We start from the raw sequence: 12042 nt of genomic DNA, 5'->3' as shown, positions 1-12042 counted from the left end.
ATATGAGAATTATTTTAGTTTCATTCTAATTTTCATCTCAAATCCTCACATACATGCATGGTTCTGGCATTTTGAATAAACACATCCCATATAACAGACTTGGCCAAATTTCTTCTATAGATTTGCAAGTGTTCATAGCAACAATGGCTAACTAAGGCTAAAACATTCCTTGCAAAAAAGTGCTGATTATCATTTAAGATCTTCAAGAAATGTAATTTAAAGATGATTGCAATTTTAGAAATGATGCTCCTTCACAATGTATCTATTCTGCATATTGAGTAAAATTTGATCAGTGCCTATTCCATTGGGATTCAAAGTCCACTTCAATTTGTGATCTAATATGTTGCTTTACAACAAGAATTATCAGCAATTCTTATTGAATTTCATTCTTACAGACACCCTTTCTATTACCATGACAACCCCATCAAATTCATCAAAAGCATTTACTTAATTCATTGAATTAACAATATTAATGAATTGACATACAACCTAAATGAATTGCATTCAACTGAGCAAGCTTTAACTCACACAGTTTAAAAATAACCGTGTAACAACCAAGGAGACAAGATTCACTAAAAACTGATATGGGGACAGTTTATAACTTGTATTGATTTTCTTTGAAAATTGTATACAATTTTTGTAAACTCATAATGATCTCAAGAAAAGACACAAAGATCGATCCATATTGAAATATTCTCAGAAAATATGCAGAGAAAATACATCATAAAGTTCTGCTCAAAGACTGGACTAAAAAAATCCTAAGTTTAATACTAAAATGCATTAGAAATTGGACCATTCTCTAGCCCTAGAATCTCACTTATATAATGTGAGATACAACAAGCTTCAGGCTAAGAGAATTGATAGGTGTCTTTGACAAGAGATATTTACATACACCTATCACAAAATGACAAAAATGTGAGTAACAGAAAGATTTCTAGATCGAACACTCCTTTTGGTTGGTCCCCTTCTGTTACATCCTCTGATGTTGTTGATTTGGCTGCTATTCTAATTCCTCCATGTATGCAACTACCAAGCTAGCCAATGATGAAGTTTGTTTTGATGATTGCAGGTTAATCTCCACCCATGGGTTTTAACCATCTTCATCCTATATTGTGGGCATAACTTCTACCTTTCCCTCTTCTTCGATTGTGTTAGCATCCTGTGGTTTTGGGCCTACAAATAAAATTGACTGATCATTCTTGTCTTCTTCTTCCTATTCGCCTTGTGTAGTGACAGTGTCAATGATTTGGATCTCATCACCCTGCACCTCATCACTGTCAGTTTCAACTTCCTCAAATTGTTCATCAGGAGCTATTTCTACCATCCACTTGTCAAACAATGTGTTATTCGGCCAATCAAACTATAGAATATCATGTTGCTTCTTGATAACAAACTCTGCCTTATTGTCAATATTAACAAATTCTTGTTTCAAAGAATCAAAGAATAGTTGAACCTTTACCATTTCTTTAGTAGTTGTAGCCCACCATGCATGCCCTTTTTCATTGATAACTTTATTCATTCCGAGACAAAATAAATCATCTAACTACTTGGCCATTCATCTTTACTTTTCAATCTATTTTTTCTATCTAGGGCATGAGGGAATAAGCTAAACCTTTGGTCTTTATATTTATCTAAGTAGCCAACAATTATTTTTTGTAAATGAATTCTCTTTTCATCAAACTCTGGGAGATCAACAACCATATCATAGGTTCTCTCAATTTGATTATGTGATGACCTTATAACAGAGTAACACAAAAAGGTCACCTCTCTCCTCCTCTCTTTCTTTCCCCATTTGTTCACAATAGGCTTTAAAGTCTCATCATTTTCTTTCAATTCATTCCAGATGTTTACCATCCTAGCCAATTGGTCATAAACTAATGGCCATTCAATTTTATTAGCCAAGTATGTAAGAGTTTTTGTCAATTATCTTGACATTTTGCCTCCAACTCCACATGTAATGCCCACAACTTGCTTTTTTCTTCCTCAAGATCTTTTGCTATGTAGTATTTTGGCCTTTGGGGTGTATCTGGTATTTCTATGAGGGGGGTGAATTTGAAAGGTTCAACTAGGGGGCGAGGATATGTTATTCTTGGCCTTGTGGACCTCCCCAATAACTTGTTTTCAAGTTCAATTCTCCTTTTTACCTCTTTATTGTAGGCATCCACAACTACCTCATACTTGCTCTGCAACTCAATCATTTCTTTTTCCTCCCTTTCTATAGTAGCCAAGGAAAATTGAGAATAATCCACATTCATATGGACTACTTGTACATATGAGGTGTTAGCAACTCTCCTTACAATGATATTCCCTGTTAGTCCTGAATCATCAGGTTGTGATGAAATAGCTCTAGACCCTCTTCTAAGTGACCACATAATAAGAGCAGCTTGGTCATTACTAAATGCAGTTCCCAAGAACTCCTTTTTATTTGGATCTTGCAATCCCAAATTATTTGACACAGAATTGAAAATTAATGCATCAACAATGTCCCAATTGGGCAATAATAAAATATTTACAACTTTTACCATATGTCTCCCCTCTTTAGGGGTTATACTTTGGAACTCTTAAATCATCTGTTCCTTTATTTGATTTTGAATGGAGGTTTCATCTATTTATGGATGCTCTGCTTTCAAATTCTTACATCTTTCCTCAAAACTGCTCATGTTTGCCCTCCAAGAAAACTGGTGGAAAGCCCTAGACTTTACAAAACTATCATTAAAAAAAAATTGTTGACTTGCTTCTGCCAAAATAGGGTCCAATTGCCTTCCTTTGTAATCTGCAACAGTCAATTCAAAACTTGGCACAAGAGGCTCCTGGGGGTTCCCTTCATCAATCTCTGCTTGGGTAACAAAAACTCCCCCTTGTGATCCAATTTGTCAACTTGCTCATCAGTGAGTTGCTCATCCTCAATTCTCATTGGGGTTTGGGAAGGTGAGTACTCCTCAACATGAGGTTCCTCTTCCCTTATCATCTTTCTCCTCTTAGGAGAAGGTTCAGGAGGCCTTTCTTCAAGAACAACACTAGTAGATCCAATTATCTATTTCCCTTTATCTACAGTGGGCCTTTGATTATGAATGACAACATATCCTAGCCTTCTTTGAACAATTAATGGACCTGCCCCTATATTGGGAGTGAAACCCAATCTCCTCATTATTTCCCTAGCCTTATCTACAAAAGAATTAATGAAATATTGCTTCTTCTTATTCATTGCCTCCATTATTTTAGGGAATGTATTCATAAGCTTATTAATTTTATCTTTAGTAGTTACATCATTACTTAGAGGGTTGTAATCTTCATCAAAATAATTAATAAAATTCAAAACATTTGAGTAGACTCTCCATTTTTCTTTCTTTGTCTCTTGCTCCTGCAAAGAGTACTCATTCCTTATTACATCTTTAGGGAAAAAAAATTCATGTTCAACTGGACCAAGCTTGATCCTATACCTAAGAGCCAAATGATAGATACCCTCTGTATCACAAAAATGAGGGTGAGAGTTAGCCATTTTATACTGATCCAAAAATTTGTAAAGGAAAACCCACCCTTCCTTGGTTATTGCAAACTGGTGGGCTATTATGCAAGTGGGAAAAATTGATCCTATCCCCCTCTTGTGCAAAAAAGCTGCTTCTACTCCTCCCAACTACCACAAGAATTCAGCTACTCCTACCTTTAAGGGCACCTAGTAAGGTAGTACATGGGGTGTTCCTTTGAATCCATAAATTCTGATAACAGTTGAAACTCAATATGGGATGATGTCTCTCCAATTATGTGAAACTTTCAAATTATGGGGTTTATCCATAGGCCTAATGAGGTGCATTAGTGCCTTATGGATCCTGGGATTGTCACTTAATATGAGGCATCTCAGCTTGGAGGCAAAGTACCTGTCAAGTCTAGCAAAACTAGCATTTTCTACTTCCCCAGTCATATTTGCACGCCATAATTGAACTGGCAGTGCTTCCCCTTCTTGTTCTCTATTTAAAACCATTTCTTTACCAAAATATGTCACCCCTTTAAATAAAAACATGTGCATCAACAGAGAGTAATGGCCCTAAGCCTTCTCCACCTTGCCCTTAGCAATCCCAACCAATTCACTATGAATCTCATCAGTTAAGTAAGAAGCAAAATCAAAATTTATTTCCAAACCGAAAGAGGAGATTTGAGTAATCATATACAGGAAACTCACAGGCATAAAATCTTCTTTATCCTCTCCAGAAACTCTGCACAGGGTCTTGTATATCTCTACTGCCCTGGCATTGAAGTATGCTTTCTTGAAAGGTTCTTTAGAGGATGATATTATTGCTGGTAGGGTTCCAATTTTTCCAATATGGGCCTTCAGTGCACCTTTTCTAACTATATCCTTCTTAGATATATATATTCTTTCTCTAAATCTTTCAAATTAGTGGGCACATGATACCTAGTGAGAGGTCCCAAATGAAAAACTTCTCTAATTTCCTCTAGGTTGATGGCCATTAGAATTTCACCATCTATTCTTCCTACTACCCTAGTGGCTTGATCATAGTTTTTTGCCACGGCCTCAAGGAGATCATAATCCATAAAAACACTGGGGACCACTAGCTTTCCTATGTTGAAATTCCATATATTGGCATGTGGGGCAAATAGTTTGCTCTCTGCAAACCATTTCTTGAACAAATTTAAACCAGTTTGCGAGGTACGAGCATCCCAAACCCAATTACACTTATCAAAAAATCCATCTGCTATCCTCAACCTAGGGTTCAATGAGGTCAACTTCTTAACTTATACTGTCTCAATAGTAGACTCAAGAAGCAACTCAAGCAAATCATCATGTACATTTATATCCAAATAATTTTCCTAACCTAAAAATTCCTTCTTTGGAGGCATCTTTGATTATTCTTTGCAGAACTAAAACACTTACAGAGATTATAGTGTAATTACTTACTTGAATTTCATTCTCATTCCTCTCTATATTTCTATAATTTCTCCACGAACAAGCTACTTCACAATCTTGCCAAATTCAGCACGATCTTCACAGTAATTGGTTCTGCTCAGAAAAGGCTCAAAATCTTTGTTCGTGTAAGGTGGAACTAAGAAAATCTTCTATGTTATACTCTATTTTTTCTCACATAAAAATCTTTCATGTCTCATTAATACACAAAGTGGCACCACCTTCTATGTTTAAATCTACACCATCAATCTTTAAAAATCTTACGATCAAGGGATGTGGAAAAAGATGACTAGCATTCCACTTAACAAGTTGGTCAATCAATCCAATGAGAACTAACCACATATATAGCTCCTTCCTTGATGGTATTTTTGTCTGGACCCACTGGTGACTAAGGAAACGTGTCAATAGGTCACTACCTCGCTATACATAAAGAACGAGCACCTTGCCATAGCAAAGTAGCGAAAGCAGTTGATTTGATCTTGATCTTGTGGATGACATGTTACTGCATTGCTTAGAAGAATAGTGGTGGGCCCTTTGTCGCTATATCGCTATACATATCCTCCAAGCAACTCTTCATAATGAGATAGAGATGGCCATTGATCTGAGATCAATCCAAGGGTAAAGAAATTGCACAAACTTCTTAAGATGTGGTGGGTCCCATATTCGCTATGTCGCATAGAGTAAACAATGCACATCATTCTATAGTGAGATAGTGAGAATCATTGATCTCAACTTGATCTAACAATCAAAATCCCTCATGCATTTTATGAATGGGGCATGGGTCCAGGATACTGATGACATGGTAAATCCTATATAGCTAGCATAATAAAACCATATTCTAATCCTAGTCACCTTTCCACGTTGCTTGGGTCCTACCATATGTTCATTTCAAAGCAACTCACTATGTCACTAACGACGAGATGCCTAAATTTTTTGATAGTGAGATAATGAGCTCTGGTATCTTAACCAAAACTCAGTGCTAGAAGAATAAAAGCAAGTCAAGTCACCATCATCTTTATTAAATGCTTCTACCAATAATAGTTATTACTCACCATGCCACTTGGAAAATCTTATGGTCATTGGGAAGTTTAGAGACCATTATGTAATACATTTCTTGGTTATTCGCTATGTCACTAATGGTGAGATGCTTAGCTTTTTCGATAGCAAAGTAGCGAATCATCAAAAAATCAATATTCTGGTGATATCTTCTACCCGCCTTTTACTAGGTTCCTTTTCCTACTCTGACAGCTTTGACAAAATGCACGTGATTGAAACTTTGGTCGCAACATATTTTTTGACTATGGCATCTCCACTATATGGCATTGTTCTTTAGTTTTGTGGCATTTGCTACCTCACTATACATAAGAAGCATGCAACTCACCACAATGAAGTAGCGATTGCTGTAGATCTCATCAAAATCGGACGGTGAGAGATATAAGGGAACAAGACCGCTTAGGGTGCAGAAAACTTAAAATGAAAACAAAATATTTGCAAAAATTCAAAAAGATTTCATGCCCAAGACTTTTAAAAGGAATGAGACATAGGGTTTAACCAGATTTTTCAAAAGAAAAAAAAATCTGGAAGACTAAACAAGAAACCCTATTCATCAACAATGGATTCAATCTGATTTTTTGTACCTAGGCTAGGGAAATTTCAACATGCAAAAAATTAGACCAATAGTGGCTCTATCTGGGGATGATAGACTACCTGATTTTATGCAAGAATTTAGAATCTCTAGGTTTGTAGACCACATACATGACTTTAAAATAACAAATTCTTTAGAGAGCGCAGGAACAAAACACAGAAACAGGGAAAACCACTATACAAGGATATTTACATGAGTTTACAAGATACATAAAATGTACAAAGGAACAAGAAACCCTAAATCTATTGTTCATGGAGAAACATATACTTTCAAGAAAAGTATCTCTTCAAGAATTGTCCATGAACTGGCAGTTCAAGAAGATTGTTTGATAAATCTTTAAGGATATAGGAGTTTTCTCCCCATGGATTTTCAATTAAATAGGGACCTATCCAAATAGGTTCAAACTTACCATGTTTTCCTTTATCTTCAACTCTGGCATTCCACATAAGGACCAAATCTTCATCTTGAATTTTTTTGCTTATTGTCCTTCTATCATACAATGTCTTGATTTGTAACTGCAACTTTTGGTTTGTGATTGATGCCTCCTTTCTTGTTTCTGTTAACCCTACAAGCTCATCAAGCCTTTTGTGCATATCATCTGTAATATCCTCATCATATAACTGGATATGATTGTAGAGTCCCATTAAGTTATTCTGAGGTATCCTCGCCTGAATTCCATACACTAAATCAAAAGGAGCTACTCCAATGGCTTTCTTCATAGTCACTCTATCAACCCATATTGCAAGTTGCAACTTAGAGTCCCATGCCTTCTTGTTATCATCCAAGGTCCTCTTAATAACTTTTAACAAAATTTTATTTGTAGATTCAGCCTGTCCATTTCCTTATGGATGATATGGGGAAGATGTTGACCTAGTTATTCCATACTTGTCATAGAACTTTATAAATTCCTCAGACCTGAAGCACATGACATTATCTATCACAATTTTCTAAGGGTAACCAAATCTGAAAATAACATTACTTAGCAAGAAATTATTGACAACTTTACTTGTTGCATTTCTTGTAGGGATAGCTTCTACCCATTTTGTAAAGTAGTCAGTAGCAACTAAAATCCATGAATAGCCAGCACTAGATTTGGGAGAAATTTCAATTATGAAATCCATACCCCAGTGCTGAAATGGTGCTTGCACCTCAACTGGCTTTAAAGGAGTATTACCTAAAAAAATTAATTTTCCAACAAACCTTTGACAAGAGTCACATTTCCTAACCAAAATTTGAGTGTCCTTAAAGAGGGATGGCCACTAGAATCCAGCTCTCATTACCTTGTGTGCAGTAGTCTTAGCCATATAATGTCCCCCACATACTCCAGTATGCATCTCATTCAGAATTTCTTGGGCTCTTTCTTGATCAACACATTTCAGTAATATCCCTTCAAAGTTGCTCCACCACAAATTGCCTTTGACAATTATGTATCTGATGGCTTGCAATTTTATGCTCCTTTCTCATTTTCAGTTAAGTGAGATGGAACCTCTATGTGTTGTAGATAGTGAATAATATTTGTATACCACTCACAATGGCTCATATCACATGAATCAAATCTAAGGTCATTTGCTACCATATTGATCTGGTTAACATCCAAATTAGATTGAGCCATGAGTTAGCTAAACTTTGACCTCTTACCAACTTTGTTATCTATATCTCAAAGTTAAATTCTTGGATTCGGTTGATCCACCTACATCTTCTTCGTGACACTTCCTGTTGAGAAAATATATCTTTCATAGTAGCATTAGGCACAAATGCAATGACAATAGCACCTAACAAGTAGCATCTAAAAGCCTTTACAACTTTTACTAGAGCATATGCTTTCTTTTCATTTATTTCATATTTCAACTCAGCTGGCTACAATGACTTACTAAAGAATGCAATTGGTTTCTCATATCCTTCATTATTTTTCTACAACAAGACTACAGCTACAGTATGAAAAGAAGAAAAAGAAAATATGTGCATGGGCTTTGTGTAATCAGGAGTTCTTAGCACTGAAGCATTTTTTATTGTAGTTTTAATGTCCTGGAATGCTTGTGAAGGCTCATCATTCCAATCTATAGTAACTCCTTTCTTGAGTATCTTTGAAATAGGTCTACTAATTTTAGCAAAGTTAGTATCAAACCTCCTTAGAAAATTAACTTGTCCAAAGAAGGATTGAATTCCTTTTACATTCTTTGGCTTAGGGACCTTATCAATAGTTGCTACTCTCTCAGGATCTATCTTTACTTCATCCTTTGATACTATATGTCCCAATAACTTACCTTCAGTTACCCCGAATGCACATTTCTTAGGGTTTAATGACACTCCATATTCCAATGCTTTGGTAAAAATATTTTCCAAATGCCTACAATGGTCCTCAGCCTTTTTGGAATAAGCTATGAGGTCATCTTGATATACCACCATAAACTTATTTATATATTCATGAAAAGCCACATCCATGGCTCTTTGGAATGTGGCACCTGCATTAATCAACCCAAGTGGCATTCTTACATACACATAGGTTCCCCAAGGAGTTGTGAATGTTGTTTTGAATTGCTCTTCTTCCTTCACTAGTACTTGGTTATACCCTGAGAATCCATCCATCATAGACATGAGTTCAGATCCAGTTACTTTTTGCAACATGGCTTCCATGTTGGGCAATCCATAATTGTCTTTTAAGGAAGCAATATTCAAATTTCTGAAATCTACACATAGTCTGATATCTCCATTCTTTTTTCTAATAGGAACTAAGTTTGAAACCCAAGTGGAATGTCTAATAGGCTTGATTATTCCCCCATCTCTTAACTTCATCAATTCCTCTTGCATTTTAGGGGCTAGAGTTAGATTGACTGGCCTCTACTTTTGCCTAAAAAGTTGTACATTGTCTTTCAATGGTATAACATGTTGAAAGAGATCTTCTTTATAGGCTTTCAAGTCATCATATGACCAGGAAAAAACATGTCTATATTTTTTTAATAGGTCAATCAAAGGCTTCTTAATTTTTAGTTGATAAATTTTGACCAATGTAGACCTTCTTTGGGGTCTCACTACCCAAATTTATCTCTTCTAGCTCCTGAGCTTTACAATCCTTAGCTCCATGTCTTACCCTATCCTGGTTATCAAACATATTCTCCAAGACAACCAGACCTTTAGGTACTTTGTTAGTCTTCAACTGTACAACTTCCTGGCCAAAAATTGTTTCCCTCCCATCTATGGTCTCAACCAAATCACTGCAATCCATCTCCTGACCATGATACTTATCTTCATTTAACAAGAAATTGACAATATCTTTATCATCTTCAAATACCTGCCAATGTTCAATATTATCAAGTACTGAGGGTTTGTTCTAAACCTCAATCTGTGAGATTCCTACAAATGACATTTCTTGTGACTTAATTGCTACATTTTCCAATATGTTAGCCATCTTATTTTGAGTCCTATCTCTCCATGAGATGCAAAATGCATCAAAGAATTCTATCTAGTCCCAAACAAGATTTATGTACGATTTTAATTGTCTATTTTTAGATGCATAGGTTCCCTTTATATGAGAGATAATCAATTCAAAATCCCCTATGACATGAAATTTCTTAATTCTGTGGTCAGAGGCAACCTTTAATCCTAAAAAAAAGCCTCATGCTCAGCTATATTATTAGTACATAAAAAAATCAAGGTAAAAGAATATTTGAAAGTGTGTTTCTCTGGAGAAACAAAAACTACCCCAGCCCCTACACCTTCTTTAGAACTAGCCCCATCAAAGAACATTGTCCATAATATTGGTGAGTCTATACAACACTCAACTTCATGTTCAATAATAGTAGGCAAATTCTTGACTTCTTGGATAATCAATTCAGCTCTGCATGCATTCATACCAGTATCTAAAAAGCAATATCTTTGTCAATTTCTTCACCCAAGATATGACTAACCCTTGGCTCTCTGTCTACTTTAATAGCCTTATCACCTATGTGAAAAGTTGCATAAGTTAAGTCGCACTGCAGGCTACCTCCCATAGCAACACTCCATTTTCTAGAAAGCAACATTCCATAGTGTGGATGTATGTCAACCACAAAGACTGACATGGTCAATTCTACCTTAGGATATGCAACTAGCTTGAATGGCAAAGCATTTATAGTACCTATGACTGGGACTTCCCTAGCATCCATACCTTTGTATCTACCTTGTGTAGTGTTTACTTTCAACCCTAAGGCTTCCATTACTTTGAAAGGCATTATGGTGTTAGAGGCTCCTAAGTCTATCATGTAATTTTTAAGGGTCTTCCCTTTTATAATTAGAATGAGAAAGAATGGGTCAATATCTTCTATGTATGCTACTAATGAGTCATCCAAGAACATTTGGGGAATTTGGGACATGATACCACTATCTTCTATTACTAAGGGGATCTGTTGGGTAACATTTTGTTCTACATTGTTATTACTTTTTTCTATCCCTCCCAACCATGACAAAGCTTTACTCTTCTGCTCTTCAATTCTAAAGAGTTTAGACAAAGGTACCTTAATAGTGATTTGGGACAACATGGATATCATATCAATTGGCTCAGACATAGTGGGTTTAACAATCATACTTGGAGTAGGAGCCTTCTGAGCAGCAGGGATTATTATTTGCTTGGAATTATCAAACCCTAATCCCTTCTCTTGCACAATTTCTTTTGCTATCTCATTAACTTGGAATTGCACTTTCTTCTTAGGTTCCCACTTCATAGTTTCAACATCTTTAACCTTAATTGTCTCTGCACTAGCCTTCTTATCTTCATCTTTCATCTTATATGTGATATCTTTTATGAATATACTAGAAAGCTTTCCAATTTCATTGTTAACTGTTCTATTTCTCAAATTATAATTGTTATGTACTTGGGAGATCATTTCTGCAATGATCCTATCAATTTCTTCTTTGGAAGGCATTCTTAAACTTACATGACCCACTTTAGAAGATTTAACACATACCTAATCTTCATCATAGCCTTCATTATCTAAAAAAACTTGTTGATGATGTAATTGATAAGAGATTTTCTTATTCTCCAGATCACCTTCTGTTCCTTCTAAATTGGAATCAACACAGTCACTACACATGCTTACCATATTACAACTTACATCATCATGACTCTTCTCTTCCTCCTCCTCAGTTTGTAAACTATGATCAGAAGAAAATGACTGAGCAACTGCACAATATTCTACTGAGTGAGGTGATTGAAAAATAATGCACCATGGCACATTATAATTCATATTTACTGAACTTCTTTTCAAAGGATCTGGTGTGCCCTTATCTTTCACATTTTGAGTCTAGTTAGGAATTGGCTTGCCATCCTTCCATTGGGTAGTATAAGGGTAATTCTGCATTTTAGGTTGTCTATTGAAATTGCTATTATTCACAGGGGTTTTTTCAGCAATAGTTGGTTTATTGAAACTAGTGGGATTCATCTTTTTTAGCAATTCCAACACTTGGCCTATTGTAGGTTCTTCTAGGTTTTTTCCTACAGGAGTTT

The sequence above is a fragment of the Cupressus sempervirens genome, chromosome 9, assembly GCF_028749045.1.
Source record: "Cupressus sempervirens isolate cs-2001-9-10 chromosome 9, ASM2874904v1, whole genome shotgun sequence".
NCBI lineage: Eukaryota > Viridiplantae > Streptophyta > Pinopsida > Cupressales > Cupressaceae > Cupressus > Cupressus sempervirens.
Note: the sequence above shows the minus strand (reverse complement) of the source record.